We start from the raw sequence: 20,161 nt of genomic DNA, 5'->3' as shown, positions 1-20,161 counted from the left end.
ACATAGGTCTTTAGCTTACAGGGTTGGGTTAGTGATGAAGGGTAAGGTGTTGAAATGTAATGATCAGCGGGGTAGGTGAAGTAGAGTTCAAGCTTGCAGCGTACATAGGTCTTTAGCTTACAGGGTTATTTAAGTGGTAAAGGATACAGTGTTGAAATATGATAGCCAGCGGTGTAGGTGAAGTAGAGTTCACGCATTCAGCTTACCTACTTGGGTTAGTGATAAAGGGTAAGGTGTCGGAAATATGATGGTAAGCGGTGTAGGTGAAGTAGAGTTCACGCTAACAGCATACATAGGTCTTTAGCTAACAGGGTTAGTTTACTAAGCTAAATTTACCTTCTCAGATGGTTGATGGGGTAGGTGAAGTAGAGTTCACGCTTGCAGCATACATCGGTTTTTAGCTTACACAATAGGTTTAATTAGTTTAATAACTTTTTCAGATCTGCTGATTAAAACTGCAGGTGAAGTAGAGCTCACGTATTCTGTCACCACGGGGTGTAGCGAGAGTTAGAGATGATCACTAGACTATGACACCAGTGACGATGTTTGTCTACGGCCTTGACGGCTTAAGCTGTCCCGTCTATTGGATTCAGTGTTTCTTTCAGACTTTATTCTCGGGGGGGGGGGAGCATTTGAAAATTCTGATTGGAAAAACTTAATATTCCAGGGAGGGAGGTCGACACTGATTAAATGGTTGAAGTATATATTTGTTATATTAATTATATTTCGTTCGGTTGGTGGGATGGGGGAGGGTTTTGTGGGTGGGGGGGGGGGGGGGTAGACGAGATTTGGAGGTTGGGGGAGGGTGTCCTGGAAAAGAAATACTGACTGGAATTTGTTTGACAAGTAGTGCGCTCTACCACTCTATCGCACCAACATAGAGGATCGTCCATAAATGAAATCAATGTTTTCTAATAGAATAATAGAATTTGTATTCACCCCTTCCCCCTCCACTCCTATCGTCACACTTCGTCACAAAAAGACCAACTTCTGCTTCTATAATGAAGTTCATTTAACATACACTAGGAGGCGTTTCGTCTTTGAATTCTTAAAATAAACAATACATAAATTATACCTCTTTAAGTGTATAACAGAGAGGTATTTATTGCAGTGCTATGCATATAATATGCTTGCTGTTTCAAAAACATAACATACACATACAACGGTATGTGGTCCATTCCAGTGCGTACATCATATAAGTGTCAACAATTCTTCCAGAACATATAATATACCTGGTAAACACAACAACAACATACAATGTAATCTATGTCGCTACCCTCTACAACATACGATAAATTCCAATGCAAACATACACATTTAGTAATCAATTTTACCACAAGTACAATAATATGATGTATATGTTAGAAGTTACCACTACCATACAATATATGTAATCAATGCTGTGTATTTAACGCATTGACATACATGTGAAGGACGACTCAACAACTGCATATTATGTTTTTATTTCTACATGCACAATATGTGATCAGCACTTCAGAATGTGATCAGCCCTTTATAATATGATCAGCCTTTTAAATGCAGCATTTTATAATACAATCAGTACGTTATAGAGTCATAAGTACTTTATAAAGCGATCCCTCTACATGCAAAATATGAGATCAGCACTTTATAATGCAGTCAGCACTTTATAATACCATAAGTACTTCATAATGCGATCTCCTCCGCATACAAAATATGAGATCAGCACTTTATAATGCAGTCAGCACTTTATAATACCATAAGTACTTCATAATGCGATCTGCTCCGTATACAAAATATGAGATCAGCACTATATAGTGTCATCAGTACTTTTAAATGTGATCAGTACAGCATGAATCACCTAAACGTCCTAAGTCTTCGAAAAACAGAAAATAGACCACAAGAAAATAAAACTACCACAATCTACAGATTACCTACCCCCCCCCCCCCCCCCCAGCGTAAATGAAAAATCTAACGGACGCCACAATGTTACAAGAAAATCAAGATTTCCAAGCCACCACCCCCGGGCTGACGCCCCATTATACATCAGCTGTCATACCCCACCCTGTCGCCGAGCAGCCATCGACCGCCCCACCCCCTCCCCCCCCCCCCTCCCCAGCGTCCATCAGTGCTAGAACGGCAACGATACAACTCCTTCCTTATCCATAGCTTATACAAGCAGTACGTTCAAGAATCTTCTATTCCCGCAAAAGGAAACGCAGTTAATATTTCCGATTTTAACACGTTTAATAAAAACATGGACGTTATTTCCGAGAGTTATTTTTCTGAAACTTAAGGAAAAGAAATGTCGTTATGCATTCATGGAGATTTTGCGACATTGATTTTTCTTACAGGAAATTCAAGAATGTGTGTTTTTTTTTACCCAGAAGTCATTAAAAGGAAAACATTAGTCGGCGGTGTGTGGGAGATGTGCTGTGGGAGGGGAGGGCGGCTGTGTGGGGGAAGGGAGGGGTGGGGGAGGGTAGTAAATTATATTTAATATCTCGCCAACAATTTCCAGTGTTGTGGAATATTACGGTAATTAGTCGAGACTTATTAGCGTTACCTGCTGGGACTCAGGTGGAAATGTTTGTCGGAGAATTATGCCAGGGTTTATCTTCGTTATCTTTTTCTTGAGTTTTATGTGGATGGGTGTTTACATTACAGCACTTATTTACGTTACAACAGCACATTACAACACTCGTTGACATTAAAACAATGTTTAATATTGCAACATTTGTTTACATTAAGAGACAAGTTTATTTTACATTACATCACGAGTTTACTTTACAACACAAGCGCAATCGATCGCGCGGACATTACCTATTTGAATACACACGCAAACTTAAAATAACACACACACACACACACACACATATATATATATATATATATATATATATATATATATATATATATATATATATATATATGGGTGTGTGTTTGTATTATATATATAAGAGTAGATTTTGGCTTTTAATATTATTAAACGGTTTTCTTTCTTTATTTTCGTTCTCAGTTTTCATATCGGCAAGTATTTCCTTCAACACAATTAAATATTACGTTCGTCAACATATTACGCTCCTTATGGTTCGAAGACTTTGACTTCTGCCTGCTTATCTTTAGGGTTTCCTTACAGGGACTTTATCCACCCCAGAACAAACAACAAAGCAGCGGTTGTTTGATTGTGTAGAGGTACGAACGAGCTTCATATATCAGGTGCAGTGTTTCTTCCATGCATCTCTTCGGGGTGGAGGGGGGGGGGCGAGGGGCTGAGCCTCTGAGAAGAAGTCTACCCCCCCCCCGAACGAAATGAAATTTATATAGAAAACTATATAGAAAACATACTTTTTACCAGTGTCCGACCCCCTCCCTCCGAAAACTTTAGTCCGCCCCCCCCCCTCCCCCGAAAATTTCAGGTTTTACCCCCCCCCCCCCTCCGAAGAAAAAAGTCTGGAAGAAACACTGACCAGGTGTTGGAACTCAGGATCCATTAGGTAGCAAGCCTTCGCTCTATATCCCGACTACGTTGTCGCATAAGATACACAAAAAAAGGTCCTAACTTCTAGTAATGTGTTGCTTACAACATCAGGCAGACGACCACAATTTTGGTGTAGGGCCTACACATAGGAAACTAATAATACCTTCATTTACAATATTTTCTGAAACTTAAGATAAAGAAATGTCGTTATGTATTCATGGAGCTTTTGCGACATTGATTTTTCTTTTTAAGTTTATATTTCTCGAAATTTCCATAAAACTAAAAATGCTGTTATTTTCTACAGTTACAGACTACGTAGTCAACAAATTATACATTTCTCGAAATATCCAAATCAAGAATTTGACAACATAGTTATTTATACGCATTTATACGCGGTGGCGTCACTAAGTGGGGTGCACCCCATGCGGTTTCTCGGTGTTTACAAAATTCGTGTCGCTGGGTGCGGTCAGTACCCCTTATTGGCCGTACTGTTTAAACCAAAACATTAAGGCACTGTGAAGCCATTACCATCTTTTGAAAGTTTAACACGATATTCCATTAACAGGATTAAAACACTTCATCCAATCGTGTTCAATACACCCCATGACGTCACCGTGACGTCATTTCCTGCTTGTCCATTCAACCCTTCGCGGGCGGGGATTACAAGAGCAGCCATTTTATTTTTTTAAAATAGAACAATGCGCATGACCCACTTGGAGCTGCGCGGACATGTTTGGTACAATACCAACATCCGGTCTACACTTCCCGGCACCGGCTTTAAATTACCGGCACCCAGCCGGCTCTGTCTCGCGAATGTCACATGAAAATATAATACCCGCTGATAAATGATTTTACAGAATTCCAAATAATTCTTATAGGCTACGTGGTAATGTGCAATAGTAATTTACACAATTTTAATGGATCTTACTTGTGATTTAATTATATATAACGGACAAAATGTATTTGATTGAATCAGTTATTTATCTAACTACATGTAGAATCAGCAGTTATTATATTGTTTTTCCGGGCACAGAATAGAAAAGCTGATGATATTAGGTCATAATTTCCGTTAGCCAAATAATTTATAAGTGGCCTAAATATGTGTGTTCATTTGTTTAATTTAACCTTTGAGTAATAATAATATCAAATGAGTAGGATACATAGAGAGACACGTTAAAAATTTGTTATTTAAAGATACGTGATAATGAAAACTTAATTGTATGTTGGGTTTTTTTTTTTGTTGTTTTTTGTTGACTTTTCTACCAGATGTACTAATTGGCGTCTCTTCGGAAGGAAGTGGGGTACTGTCCACCCCCCCCCCCCACTCCAATGCACATCTACTGCCTCCTTACCCACATACAAAACAATAGCTAAAATTCTAAAATGTTTATAGGAAATAATATAGTTAACCAAAATCCCCCCTACTGAAAATTTAAAGTGCCCCCCCCCCCTTTATACACACAAAGAAAAATGTCTTTAAAAAAAAAATTCTGCAGACATGTTAGGAATTTTTAAAAATATTTTAATTAACAAAACAAAATGTGAAGAAAAAAAAACCCAAATAATTTGACACGTTTTTGTTGATATTTGGTAAATGTAAACAAACTGGGCTTATCTAGGTCATGCTGACATTCAGGGGTGTAAATTATAGGGAATTACCGAAAACAGCAGGCAAGGTATTGGTTTTTTTTCTCCACTGTTTTTTAACACCGAAAATTAAAATTTGCTGCTGAACTGTTTCGAATGCCTAGTATCACGATAATTGCCTGTTTGTGTGGAGGTGAGATGATGATGCGTGAGCTAGTTTTGTTATTGTTTTATGTAGCCAATCACAGTTTGTTTTACTAGCGTGTAGGTTTAGGTTAAGGAAAGTAGGTAGTCCAAAACAAACATGGAAAATGTCAGTTAAGCAGAAGCAGCCGGAATGTCGTGGGCCCGACTTGGAGGAATAGCAAAGAACCGAGTACGATGGAGAGTGTTGCGGGGTATTTTGGAGGTTAGGTTACAATAGGATGGAATAGTCTAGAACTTGGGGCAGAGAGAGTGTGTGAGTTGAGTTAACCCCGGGGGTGCTTAGGTATAGTTATCCCAAGGTATAAAAGCGGAGTGGACGATGATTAGAGGGATTTTTGGTGGCGACTAGAATCAGTGGCGTTTCTAGGTCGGGTGTTAGCCAATGCGGCACCTAACAGTCTCACCCCCCCCCCCTCAACAAAAAGTATCAGTTATATATATATATATATATATATATATATATATATATATATATATATATATATATATATATATATATATATTTATATATATATATATATATATATATATATATATATATATATATATATATATATATATAGCTGTATTTAAAATTGTTTTAAGTCTTGGTGTCACCCCTTCCCCCAAGTTGGAATCTTCGCTTTGCACTTAATAACACTTTACTCTTATCATCAATTAAACTGGCAAAGAGTATTTTCTTTTTCTTTACGTTTTTCATGTTTTTGGTCTTGGTGTCACCCGCCGAAATGGTGTCACCCGGTGCTATCCGCGCCCCCTGCCCGCGCCTCGCGACGCCTCTCACTAGGGAGTGTAGGTTACTTTGATTTGTGAACAAAAATGATCTGAATAAAACGACTCTGTGTAGATTTTGTGGAGTTCAATGAAAGTAGGTCGTAACGGAGAGGTGTGGTTGCGTCCCTATACGATACAAGGAGTCCACAGGAATGTTGACGGTGATTAACTAAATAAGGGGTGGTCTGGTCGAATTGTAGCACTCACGACTGCTAGCCAATAAGTCTTGAGTTTGGATCCCGGGCTCTTTTTTTGTAAAACTTTCCTGATGGGTACCCGAACTCTCGATAGGAAAAACATTAGCGGATAAACATAGTGCTGACCACACAATACACATACATGATCCGTCTTTGAAATAGGTGAACACTACTTCACCTGCCCCATGTGCCATGGACATGAACGAGAACACATAATGATGATGACTATAAAAATAATTAGCCTTCACTTAAAAAAACAACGTAGTTTTCAAGTCCTCTGCATTTGCAAATTTTAGAACATTAATTTTCAATCGTTATGTTTCTTATTACTTTTCTTCAATCATTGGCCTGTTTTAAGTTATTTTTTTTTTATATTCAAAAAACGAAAAAGTACAAAAACACTATTGGCCCACGATAATGATAATGATCGAGTTCCTTCCAGAAAACACGCCCGATACCATTGGGAAATCGTCTCCGGATCTAAGTTGTTGAATTTCGTCAATCGGAATTTCCTAAGACACGTCTTACAAAACCTGATTAGATTTTTACCAACACCCCATTTTTTTTTGTACGAGGAAAAATCTATTTTTAGTACTTCCACAATAAAATGGAATGTATTTATAGACACCCACGCCATGGACACCGGAAATAGCCTCGTTCTAAATCGGATTCAAAGTTTGATGGTTTTGGGCTCGCGCAAATTAGACGTAATACAAGCCGAAAGAAGCTCTGGGAATTCCCAATGGTGCAATGCTTTCGATTTGTTTAGATTTATGATTCGTCGAAATTAAGGCCGTGTTTTTTTATAGTGGTCTCTAGATCGGTCAACTCGCGTAATTTACAACGTGTTAATTGTGTTGTATGACGTCTTAACAAAAATGGGACTTTTGTTATGGCTAATTAGGAGAGAAGCACTAATGATGCTTAATCGACATTTGTTTTTTATAGTCGCTTTAATTTGTCATAACTGTTTTTATGCCTCAAAGATAACGTCAAAAGACAAATTATACATACATACATACATACATACATACATATATATATATATATATATATATATATATATATATATATATATATATATATATATATATATATAATATTATATATATAATATTATATATATATATAATATATATATATATATATATATATATATATATAATATTATATATATATATATATATATAATATGTATAGCACAAGAAAGTAGCATATATATATATAGCATACACATAACATATATATACATATAGCATATATATAGACATATTGACATATATATATATATATATATATATATATATATATATATATATATATATATATATATATATATATATAAAGCCTATGTAAAGAGCGTCTGTTTTGATTGCCCCAATGTTGATTTTTAATTTCAAAGCTAAAGCTGGATTACTGCAGTATTTAGTTCTGATTAAGTTTGAAATATTTTAATCGATTTGTTATTACAAAGTAATGTGGCTAACAGAGAGAGAACAATCAAATGGTACTAACAAATGGAACAGATTCGATAACAGTTAAATTGATGTAGAACGATGTACAGTGTACAGGGGACGGTGTGGTGTAGGGGTAGAGAGCTAGACTGCACACTAAGTAAAGGCGGCTGGGCATAGTGCTGACCACACTATCTCTTCATATGCCGAGGTCACAGAAACAGGTGAACTCTACTTCACTTACCACATAAACCGTCAGGATTGGCATGGGGGGGGGGGACTTTTTACTTGTATGTCCTGTATTAGGGTCCCCTCGATTAAAGATCCACGCGTTTCATGCCCACCTTTAAGTCCCCACTTTGTTAAAATCCTATAGCCGTAAGGACACTTTAATGTAAGGATTTCCAGGCACTCTTTCCAATACCAACTTTTTAAAGTCATTTCCGTACAATGTCCACCCCCCCCCCCTTTAAACTTTCATTGATTTCAGTTTCCTGCGTTCTAAGTGAAGAAAGCAAATGAGGCTGGGCATAGTGCTGACCACTCTAGCCCTTCAACATATGCGGAGGTTACAGAAACTCTACTTCACCTGACTCATGGACGGTAAGGATCCCTCTACTTTTAATTTTTTTATTTTTTTTTAAGGCAACTCGCATCATTACAGAAAGTCATTACCTGTTGGTCAGTATTTGATAAGCATTATTCTTTTAGTGTTCAATATCTAATCCGCCGTTTATTTTTGTAAAATAACAAACTCTTTCAATGGAGGGGGGAGAGGCATGGGCGCCTATACTTATCTCCCATTCCCATAATGTTCTTTACAAATATAAATAAATCAAGATATATATATATATATATATATATATATATATATATATATATATATATATATATATATATATATATATATATATATATATATATAGCTACAGTTTCTTCCAGGCATCTTTACGGGAGAGTTTCTTCCAAGCATCTCTACGAGAGGGGGGGGGGGGGGCTTAGACCCCCGAAAAAAAGTATACCGCCCCACCCCGCAACGAAATGAAATTTATATAAAAAATATATACTTTTAACAGTGTCCGCCCGCCCCCCCCCCCCCCCCCCCCCCGAAGAAAAAAGTCTGGAAAAAACACTGTATATAGCCCATGTAATATATGTATGTATGTATGTATGTATGGTAAGTATTGAAGACGCACATACGCCCAGCAGAAAATGAATGCCTGTGAAGAAATAGTAAACCTCGGAGTAGACTTTGCAATAAGAATATAGATCCGTCTTTATACCACCCCACACCTTTACATATACGTTTTTATATGCAATTTTTAATAAGTATAATTTGTATTTTTTAACAACAAAAAAATACTTACTATTATTAAAAAAAATTTTTTTTTAAACTCACCGAAGATTAGAAATCCAGGAATTAAAAAATTGAATACTAAAAACCAATCACTAGTTCACACACGTGACACGGAATAATCACGTGACCTATGTTTACTGTCGAAACCAGAGTGAATAAAAATAAAATGTGTAGTCAACGCCCGCAAAACAATGCGCCAACCCTAACCACAGCTTCCGGTGTGAAGTCTCCGCTGGTTCTAGAATCACCTACAAATTTACACCATTCTTCCCCCACACTCTCTCTCTCGCTTTCCAATCGCTACCCGCAGTATTTATTTCCCTACGTTTTGGAGTTGTTTTTTATGTCGCGTTCGGTCTTCGAGCGAGCCAGCGCGTGCGTACGTGTGAGCTGGGCCCGCGTCGTGATTTCATTGGCCTCCCCGTACGTCCGCCGGCTTGCCTGTTTGGGCTATCGACGGACACCCCCTGGCCACATGTTCGGCGTTCGAATGATTGATCCCGAATGGTGTTCGGGTGATTGAGTGTGGGATTGAATTGAGGGCTTGTGATTGATTTCGGTGATCGATCCACATGCGTTGGGCTTGTTTTTCTTTCAATTGGGGCTTTGACCGCGAAGAGGGTCCCCCGGCGTCCGGGCTTTTGTTCTTTGATTGCGGTAATTAGGATCGATCGAGGAGGAGACAACCCCTATTGGTCTCCCATCAATGAGTTTGCACGAGGTTGAATTACGGTGTCAAGTGGCGTAGCTTAGGTTATTTGGGCCCGTTTCGACAGAGGACGTAAATACACATACCAAAATACAATCATATATATATATATATATATATATATATATATATATACATATATATATATATATATATATATATATATATATATATATATATATATATACGTCAGAGGCGTAGCGACCCTTCCCGGCGCCCGGGGACATACTTTCAATTTGGCGCCCCCCTTGGGAGCAAATTTTCGATTTGCGCCCCCCCCCCCCCCTCGAACTTTTCATTTGCACCCCCCCCCCCCTCAAACTGTCAATTTTGCGCCCCCCCCTAAGGTCGGCGCCCGGGGACATATGTCCCCCCCCCCCCTCGCTACGCCTCTGATATACGTGGCGGCGTGGCCCAAAAGCTAGGTAGCTAACCCGAAAGTCTCTAGTTCAAATCTGGGGTCCATTATAGTAGATCGTCCCTGAGTCCACCCAGCTCTGTTGGGTACTAACTCACGTTAGTGAAAGTAAAGGCTGTTGGGGATAGTGCTGACCACAGCTTCCCTACATATGCCGAGGTCAAGAAACATGTGAACTCTACTTCATGTGCCCAATGGATCTCTAGCTCTCTCTGTCTATGGGGTCATACATTTATGACGTCCACACGCTAGGGGGGAGGGGGGGGGGGGTCGAAAACAATTTGATTTATGCGGACGCATATGGACTTATATAAGAGAAATAAGTGGATTTGTGTGTGTGGGGGGGGGGGGAATCCAAAAAAATTGTGGACATCATAAATGGATGACCCCCATGTGTGTGTGTGTGTGTGTACATTTATGTATAACCCCCACACCAACACCCCTACCCACCTCTTCCACCACCAATACAACTCTCCCACCACCCCATCAATCCCCACCCCCACTGAAATTACAAGAGGAGAGAGGCATTTGACACCCAGAGTCTGCCACGGGTGCAAATTTGTCAAGACACATCTCCAGGGCCGGCGCTACCTATAAGGCGAACTAGGCGGTCGCCTAGGGCGCCACCCCTAGGGGGCGCAAAATGTTTAATCGCTATTATCAAAAGTAAAAGTAAAGGTAGTTTCCCTTTCAAACCTGACGGTCTATGGGGCAAGGGAAGTAGATTTCACTTATTTCTGTGACCTCGGCATATGAAGAGATAGTGTGGTCAGCACTATTCCCAGCCGCCTTTACTATCCCTAACATGAGTTGGGTGGACTCAGGGACGGTCTACTGATTTGAACCCGGATTCGAACTCGAGACTTACGGGTTAGCAGACCAACTCTCTACCGCTAGACCACTCCGTCCCATCTAGGGGGCGCAAAATATTTAATCGCTATTATCAAAAAATACCTCATAATTAAATCTTTTATAAAGGAGCAGCGATCTATTTCGGCACCCAGGACGAGCTATCAATTGTGCACCCCCACCCTAAAATTAGGTCTATATAGGCCTTTATTTATTCGCTATGGTCAAAATGCAACCCCACCTCCCTAATTTGGAAGGTCAGGGCGCTTTTTACCAGTCACTTTGCCTTTTTAATTTGGTATCACTTAATTGATGTAGAAAACGATAAAATAAGTTCGTAATTTAAATTTAGAACATTTAAAACGGTTATCTAATTTTAATAAGGCTTGTAAGTCTCGTATTCTCTGACTTTGAATTAGAAATCTGTTCTGGTGTATAGGGTTTTGTAATGATGGGGTGTTCAAAGTATTGTACTTGTTTTGTAAATTTTGATGAATCGTTTAGATTTGGGAGTAACGGCGAAGTGTTCAAGTGTCATAATTTTTATTCGGCTGTTTTGTAGTTGAAGGTTGAAGGTCTAATGGAATTTGATTGGTAAAAGAGAAATTAGAATGCAGGTGATGAAGTATCGTAGTTCTGGAGTTCGGGAGTATTGATTCTTGTGGTGTTAAGGTATCGAATTGTATTGACTGTTAAAGTGTAGTAGTAGGTCCAGTGAAATCGTTGTTGATAAGGAGTTCCATTTTGTAGAGCTTGGTGAAGTAAACGAGTTGGTGTCGTAGTTCTGGAGCATCGAGTCTAGTTATGTTTAGGTATCGAAGTTTGATATGTGTTGTGAATGTAGTAGAGTATATCGAGTAGTCGAGTTTATCGTAAGTTTGATAATTTCAATTCAGTACGGAACATACTACAAAGAAAGGTAGGCGTCCTCTAGTTGAAAAATCTTTAGTTTTTTAGGAATCTATATTACCACTCTTTAAGTATTAATATATAATATTAAATAGGATGGAATTTATAACTAACCGTAAACTTTGTTTTTTCAAATTTTTTTTTTATATTTAATCAATAATTCTAGCAATGTCTAAAACCCGTGTTTGATATTCTAAAAGACGTCCCTTTCTTTAGGGGATCCAAAATTTTATATATCTATTGCTGTATTTGTATGCAATGATTTGTATGTCATCAAAATTATATAGAAGTATGTTATAATAAAGCTACCGTTTTTAGACTTTCAAACAGAATCTACAGTTAAGTATTCAATAAGTAAAATATATTGTTTTTACAAGGTTACATAGCTAATATAAAAGATTTATTATAATTATTACGTAATGAAATTTAGAGCGTTTTATTGTGTTTTTTAAACATGTCTTAGTTACACTTAGTTAACTTAGCTATTCTTGTGAAAGTTTTTTTTCCCTTGAATAAAATTATTTTGTTATTTGGATTTTCAAATGGGAGATAATTCGTTGCTCAACTTTACATTCCTTTCAAATTCCTGCACCTTATGTTGACCGCTTGCATACAAATACAACTTTGAGTTATTATTTGCTATTGTAAAAATTATATAGAGCTTAAGTTCTAAACAAAATAGTTTGGTAAGTGTTTTTAGCATTATCAAGTTGAAAAACAAATACATTAGTAGCCGTTGTAGATTGCAATACTTAATGTTAGTATACATTCATCATTAGTCGTAAATTAAACATCTAATTAATTGTCTTTTCATAATTTTCACCCTCTCCTAAAAGATTCATATATAACAATTTAAGGCTGGAATATATAACATTTATAACCTTTTATTTTTTTAAAACAAAAAAAAATCGTTACATAATCACACAATATAAACATTTTACAATTATAACTAAAGACAGTCAAGCTTAAAACATGTAAGTTCCGTTTTAGAACTCACCTTAGGAGGACTGTAGAGAGCCCAACACTACAAGAACTTTTTTTTTTCAGTAGTTTTTTCCTGACTTTTTTCTTCCGTGGTAGGGGGGGGGGGGGGAGCACTTAAAATTTTCTAAGGGGGAGGGGGGCTATGTGGTAAAGTACAAAGTAGACTCGTGGACTTAGCAACAATTTCAATAAAATGTAATTACGCCTGCAAACTGGAATTGAAAGGAATTAGTACACACTTTGGAGACGAAGGAGGCAAGTAAAATTTGATTTTGATGTCTACTTATAACGTGTATGCAATTGACAATAAATTAATGTCTCTTTTAATTAATTGTTTTCTTATATATATATATATATATATATATATATATATATATATATATATATATATATATATATATATATATATATATATATATATATATATATATATATATGTGTGTGTGTGTGTGTGTGTTAAAGTAATTAATTCGTGTAAAAGGGTGAGTTTTAATAGGTTTTGCATAGGGCGCTAAATATAACCTGGCGCCGGCACTGCACATCACTGACAGCTGATCTATGACAAAGTCAGGCTTTCTGATATTATATCTGTTAATAAGACATCATCATTGATAAGTGACCCAAGCTAATTTTGTAACCTTCTTCTTCTTCGTTCTTTATTTTTAATGTTGGAAGGGACCGAGCCTTATCTGCCAGAGGGTGACTTTTTTGTTTTCGAATTTATCAACCATGAGCTTTTACAGACTCGACCACGCCTCCATCGAAATTAAAGATACGTGTCAACTGGTTATGCGCCATTGAGGCCATTGACTCCGATTTCAGCCTGCTTTCTTTTTGGATTTGCTTCCATAGCTTTTGTCCAACCAAGACCAAACTACAAGGCAGCAGTTGTTTGATTTTGGAGTTGTCTCTCCTAGAAGAGTGGCTGTTCCCAGCTAACGAACCTCATCTGCTTCCATAGCCTTTGTCCAACCAAGAACAAACTACAAGGCAGCAGTTGTTTGGTTTTGGAGTTGTCACTCCTAGAAGAGTGGCTATCCCCAGCTAACGAGCCTCATCTTCCCGAGATTTTGTAACCAAAATCTTGATGACTGGTTAAAAGTTAATGTGTGGCCAAATCCATGTTGTCTGACGTTTGGCTAAATCTTGATGTCTAGTCTATTGTGTGTCCAAATTTTGATGGCTGTTCAAATCTTGATGAACATGGCCAAATCTTGACGTGTGTCCAAATTTTGATGGCTGTTCAAATATTGATTGATGTGGCCCAAATTTAATATCTGATCAAAATTTGATGTGTGGTCAAAACTAATTGTCTGCCAAAAAGCTTGACGTGTGGGTAATTTTTTTTATGTCTGGTCAAAACTTGATGAATGTGGCCAAAACTTGATGAATGTGGCTAAAACTTGATGAATGTGGCTAAAACTTGATGAATGTGGCTAAAACTTGATGAATGTGGCTCAAATTTGATGAATGTGGCCAAATCTTCATACATGTGGCCAAAACTTGATGAATGTGGCTAAAACTTGATCAATGTGGCTAAAATCTTGATAAATGTGGCAAAAACGTGATGAATGTGGCCAAAACTTGATGAATGTGGCCATAACATGATGAATGTGGCTTAAATTTGATGAATCTGGTCAAATCTTGACGTGTGGCAAAATCTTGATGAATGTGACAAAAATTTGATGAATCTGGCCAAATCTTGATGAATATGGCTAAAACTTGATGAATGTGGCTAAAACTTGATGAATCTGGCCAAAAATTGATGAATGTGGCCAAAACTTGATGAATGTGGCCAAAACTTGATGAATCTGGCCAAAACTTGATGAATGTGACCAAAACTTGATGAATGTGGCTAAAACGTGATGAATGTGGCCAAAACTTGATGAATGTGGCCAAAACTTGATGAATATGACTAAATCTTGATGTCTGACCAATAAATTGTTCTTGAGTCACCCTTTCCCCCCCCCCCCCTCCCCGTCCATATATATCTGTAGACACCACTATGTACGATAACCTCACAACTTAGCTGCGCGCGCAGTCACTGACCCGGAACGCACCCGTTCTCCACAGATCCGCCACGGTCCACTCATTCGGGAAAAACTCATCATCAACAGCACCACTTAGTTAATTGCTACTCCGTGATTAAGCTCACTCGTGGAATGAATGAGATGAACCCTGACATCACATTTGGCCTAGTATGCATTTACCTCTGGATTAGTTCGTCGATAAAAATGGGGGACAACTCTCAATTTTCATTAATTTCGGAGTTACTTGACTTTACTTCTTCCAGTATTTTAAGGTTAAATTTTTATTTTATCGAAATTCGAGTTTTGTTTAGTTCCTTGTATAAGCCTGTGATCGTACGAAGTAGTCGTATTCTTTGATTTATAACGATTACTTAGTAATCGTAGTTTTGTTTAGTAGTCGATTATTCTTTGTAATCATCCTTGACCAATCTCTTTGATGAAGTTTATTCAGGATTATTGATGGTTGTACGGACGTAGTAAAGCCGTCGAACTGACTGATAATCCGGTTAAGCCGGGTGTTTTACGGTAACTGGTCAGTGCCGGGGGGGGGGGGGGGGTGGGGGGGTTGTGGGACCGAAGGGTAGGAGTGGTGGTGAGGGAGGTGGATAGGGGTGATCGTGGAAGAGAAATGGAGGGGTGGAAAGGGTGGGGAGGGGTGGTTAGGGGTGGTGTTTGAAGAGGTGGGTAGAGCATTGATAGAAGAGGTGGGTAGGGGTGGTGGTAGGACAACTGGGTACGGGTGGTGGTAGGAGGGGTGGGTAGGGGTGGTGGTAGGACAACTGGGTAGGGGGGTGGGTAGGGGTGGTGGTAGGAGAGGTTGGTAGGGGTGGTGGTTGGACAACTGGGTTGGGGGGTGGGTAGGGGTGTGGGTAGGGGTGGTGTTAGGAGGGTGGGTAGGGGTTGGTAGGGGTGGTGGTAAGAGGGGTGGGTAGGGGTGGTGGTAAGAGGGGTGGGTAGGGGTGGTGGTAGGAGGAGTGGGTAGGGGTGGTGGTAGGAGGGGTGGGTAGGCGTGATGGTAGGAGGGGTGGGTAGTGGTGATGGTAGGGGTGGTGGTAGGACAACTGGGTAGGGGTGATGGTAGGAGGGGTGGGTAGGGGTGGTGGTAGGACAACTGAGTAGGGGTGGTGGTAGGACAACTGGGTAGGGGTGGTGGTAGGAGGGGTGGGTAGGGGTGGGTAGGTGTGGGTAGGGGTGGTGGTAGGAGGGGTGGGTAGGGGTAGTGGTTGTAGGGGTGGGTAGGGGTGGTGGTAGGAGCGGTGGGTAGGGGAAAGGTTGGAGGGGTGGGTAGGGATGGCGGTAGGACAACTGGGTAGGGGTGGTGGTAGGAGTGGTGGGTAGGGGTGGTGGTAGGACAACTGGGTAGGGGGTCGGTAGGGGGGTGGGTAGAGGTGGTGGTTGGAGGGGTGGGTAGGGGTGGTGGTAGGAGGGGTGGGTAGGAGTGGTGGTAGGAGGGGTGGGTAGGAGTGGTGGTAGGTGGGGTGGGAAAGGGTGTTGGTAGGACAACTGGGTAGGGGTAGTGGTAGAAGGGGTGGGTAGGGGTGGTGGTAGGAGGGGTGGTGGTAGGAGGGGTGGGTAGGGGTGGTGGTAGGAGGGGTGGGTAGGGGTGGTGGTAGGAGGGGTGGGTAGGGGTGGTGGTAGGAGGGGTGGGTAGGCGTGATGGTAGGAGGGGTGGGTAGGGGTGGTGGTAGGAGGGGTGGGTAGGGGTGGTGGTAGGAGGGGTGGGTAGGGGTGGTGGTAGGAGGGGTGGGTAGGCGTGATGGTAGGAGGGGTGGGTAGGGGTGATGGTAGGGGTGGTGGTAGGACAACTGGGTAGGGGTGATGGTGGGAGGGGTGGGTAGGGGTGGTGGTAGGACAACTGGGTAGGGGTGATGGTAGGAGGGGTGGGTAGGGGTGGTGGTAGGAGGGTGGGTAGGGGTGGTGGTAGGAGGGGTGGGTAGGGGTGGTGGTAGGACAACTGGGTAGGGGTGGTGGTAGGAGGGGTGGGTAGGGGTGGTGGTAGGACAACTGGGTAGGGGTGGTGGTAGGACAACTGGGTAGGGGTGGTGGTAGGAGGGGTGGGTAGGGGTGGGTAGGGGTGGTGATAGGAGGGGTGGGTAGGGGTAGTGGTTGGAGGGGTGGGTAGGGGTGGTGGTAGGAGGGGTGGGTAGGGCTGGTGGTAGGACAACTGGGTAGGGGTGGTGGTAGAAGGGGTGGGTAGGGATGGTGGTAGATGGGGTGGGTAGTGGTGGTGGTAGGAGCGGTGGGTAGGGGAAAGGTTGGAGGGGTGGGTAGGGGTGGTGGTAGGAGTGGTGGGTAGGGGTGGTGGTAGGAGGGGTGGGTAGGGGTGGTGGTAGGAGGGGTGGGTAGGGGTGGTGGTAGGAGGGGTGGGTAGGGGTGGTGGTAGGAGGGGTGGGTAGGAGTGGTGGTAGGTGGGGTGGGTAAGGGTGTTGGTAGGACAACTGGGTAGGGGTGGTGGTAGAAGGGGTGGGTAGGGGTGGTGGTAGATGGGGTGGGTAAGGGTGGTGGTAGTAGAGGTGGGTAGGGGTGGTGGTAGGACAACTGGGTAGGGGTGGTGGTAGGACAACTGGGTAGGGGTGGTGGTAGGACAACTGGTTATGGGTGGTGGTAGGACAACTGGGTAGTTGTGGTGGTAGGACAACTGGGTAGGGGTGGTGGTAGAACAACTGGGTAAGGGTAGACCTTTAAATGGGCGGCGTAAAGAGAAATCGTTGGTACCAGCGGAGACCGTTTTATCATCACAGCAGGTCGGAGGGTAGGTCACACCGAAACAACTCCTTGTCCTAGTCCTTGTCCTAGACCTAGAGCTAGTAGCTACATTAACCCGTAGTTGATACATGCATCCGTGTGTCTACATGCCATTCTGCACAAGTCCCATTTCTATTGGTCATACTATAACCCTGGCTGGAGCATGAAGTTATATATATATATATATATATATATATATATATATATATATATATATATATATATATATATATATATATATATATATATATATATATATATACATGTGCCTCTTTCTGATTGTGCTTGTTTAGCCAATAAATAAATCTAGTTATACTTCTTTCCCAATGTATGACAGATACACATTAGAGCTGATTGGTTAGTGATAAAAATGCCTACCCTATCAGAACATGTGTTCGAACCTAGGACGCTCTGTAGCACAGGCACAAAAGACTTTCTGACTGTCGGTGGCAGAGTAAACCAACATGCAGCTTTATTTTTATTGAGTAATTACATTTTCACACCATCAGAAATGAGGTACCATGGCAACGGACAAATCAACTGCCAGCTGAAGAAGAGATCCTCCAGAGAAAATGGAAATGGATTGGCTTCACATTCAGAAAGCCTGTATCCAGCATAACAAGACAGGCCCTCACCTGGAATCCACAGGGCAAAAGGTAAAAAAGAGAGGTACCAAGAAAGACCTGGAGACGTGATCTGGAAGAAGACACCAAGAAGATTGGATACACCTGGGGACAGTTGGAGAGACTAGCCCAGGACAGAGACGCCTGGAAAGCTCTTGTCATCGACAAGCAGACAGACAGAACAGACAGAACAGACAGACAGACAGGCAGGTAGGCAGGCAGGCAGGCAGGCAGGCAGGCAGATAGACAGACAGACAGACAGACAAACAGACAGACAGACAGACAGACAGACAGACAGACAGACAGACAGACAGACAGACAGACAGACAGACAGACAGACAGACAGACAGACAGACAGACAGACAGACGGACGGACAGACGGACAGACGGACAGACGGACAGACGGACGGACGGACGGACGGACGGACGGACGGTCGGACGGACACTAACAAAAACACACACTGAGACACACAGAACCAGATACAAAGACACACAGAGACAAACACACAGACAGATATCCAATGCATTCACCAACACGAACACACAAACCGACAGATTGAGCAATTGCCGAGTGAAGAAATGGCCGAGCGAACGGAGGCACAAATAGATTAGAGTTACCTAACCTTTACCACCAGCTGTCGGGCGGGGACGCGGGGACGCGGGAAACGGTTGCCGGGGTGACAGGCAGACGGACAGAGTTGTCGGGCTGACGTCACCAAGTGGTCATTTGCAAGTCCATTAAAATTCTATTATAAAAGGAGGGGAGGGGAGGGCGGTGGGAGGTGATTGAATGGTGTTGACCTTTTTTTTCTTTTTGTTGTGACTTTATGGGGGGGGGGGATGCGTGGGTTTTTCCTATAACATGGATTTTCCATTAAAATACTTTTCTGGCTAGTTTTAATTTTTTTTTTTACAATATTTTTATTTTACTTTTGCAAAAGGTCATCGAGTAGGCGACATCAGGTGAAAAGTGTGAGCTGAGTTTTGCAATGGTCTAGAAAACAAACATGGTGCTATGCTACAACATCATAACCAACCATTTGTGTAATTAGCTTGTATAAAACTAAGTACACCTCTAATATTATTTTAATACTCCTAATATTACATTAATATTTTACCTTTTATCAAACTTTTTTTCTGAAACTTTAAAAATTAAGAATTGACTAACGTAAAAATAAAACTACTAAATTACATAATAATGGAATTACAAAAATAAATTAGTAAATAAAGCCAGACACACGAAACAAAAGATCAAATGTTTAAAAAAGAAAATGTTTAAAAAATGTCTTCGTCTTTGACTAAAAAGATACTAGAGCGATTGAATGATAATTCAATGTTAAAAGAATGTTTAAGTCGAAAAATTATACTATCAAGTCCTTAGCCCGCACTTTGCCGCCGCATAGAAATGTTTTGTTCAAATGTAATTTACATTATATTATATCAAATCTAGAGTGCGTAGGGTAAGGTGGGGTAATTCCACTCACGGGGTAATTCCACACACTATATACTGGATACTCTCTATTTTTAATGGGAGTAAAGTTTAATTAAAAGTTACTATTCCCTGTTTCTAAGAGGTCATTTCTTGTACTTTCTGATACTGTTAGAGAAGCGTTCATCTACAATAAGAGCAAGAATTTTAATTTTATCTGCATCTATCTTCAAACATCCTTAGGTAAGTACAACCCCTGCACTTTTTAAAAAATATTTTTTTTGGTCTTATTTTTAATTGTTGTCAATTATTTATTGATTTTATGAAAGCTTAATCATTTTTGTTAATAGTAACAGTTAATGATGCTAGATTCAGCCTTTAATTTAGAACAGGAAAGCATATTTTTTTCAATAGTAGGTGTGGGGCAAT

At 40.6% G+C, this 20,161-nt stretch overlaps 1 protein-coding gene across 1 annotated transcript in view; it reads right to left on the bottom strand.

Moving 5' to 3' along the window:
- LOC131939787 (ankyrin repeat domain-containing protein 63-like) overlaps nt 1-9,300 on the bottom strand; it is a gene marked incomplete at its 3' end in the record, with an annotated part of 70,058 nt that extends 60,758 nt beyond the window's left edge. Inside the window, exon 1 of the mRNA XM_059298284.1 lies at nt 9,079-9,300. The remainder of the gene's footprint in view (nt 1-9,078) is intronic.
- Nucleotides 9,301-20,161: the final 10,861 nt, after the last annotated feature.

The sequence above is a fragment of the Physella acuta genome, unplaced genomic scaffold, assembly GCF_028476545.2.
Source record: "Physella acuta isolate Inbredline_101_S28 unplaced genomic scaffold, ASM2847654v3 ptg000293l, whole genome shotgun sequence".
NCBI lineage: Eukaryota > Metazoa > Mollusca > Gastropoda > Physidae > Physella > Physella acuta.
This window is presented reverse-complemented; position numbering and strand designations above follow the sequence as displayed.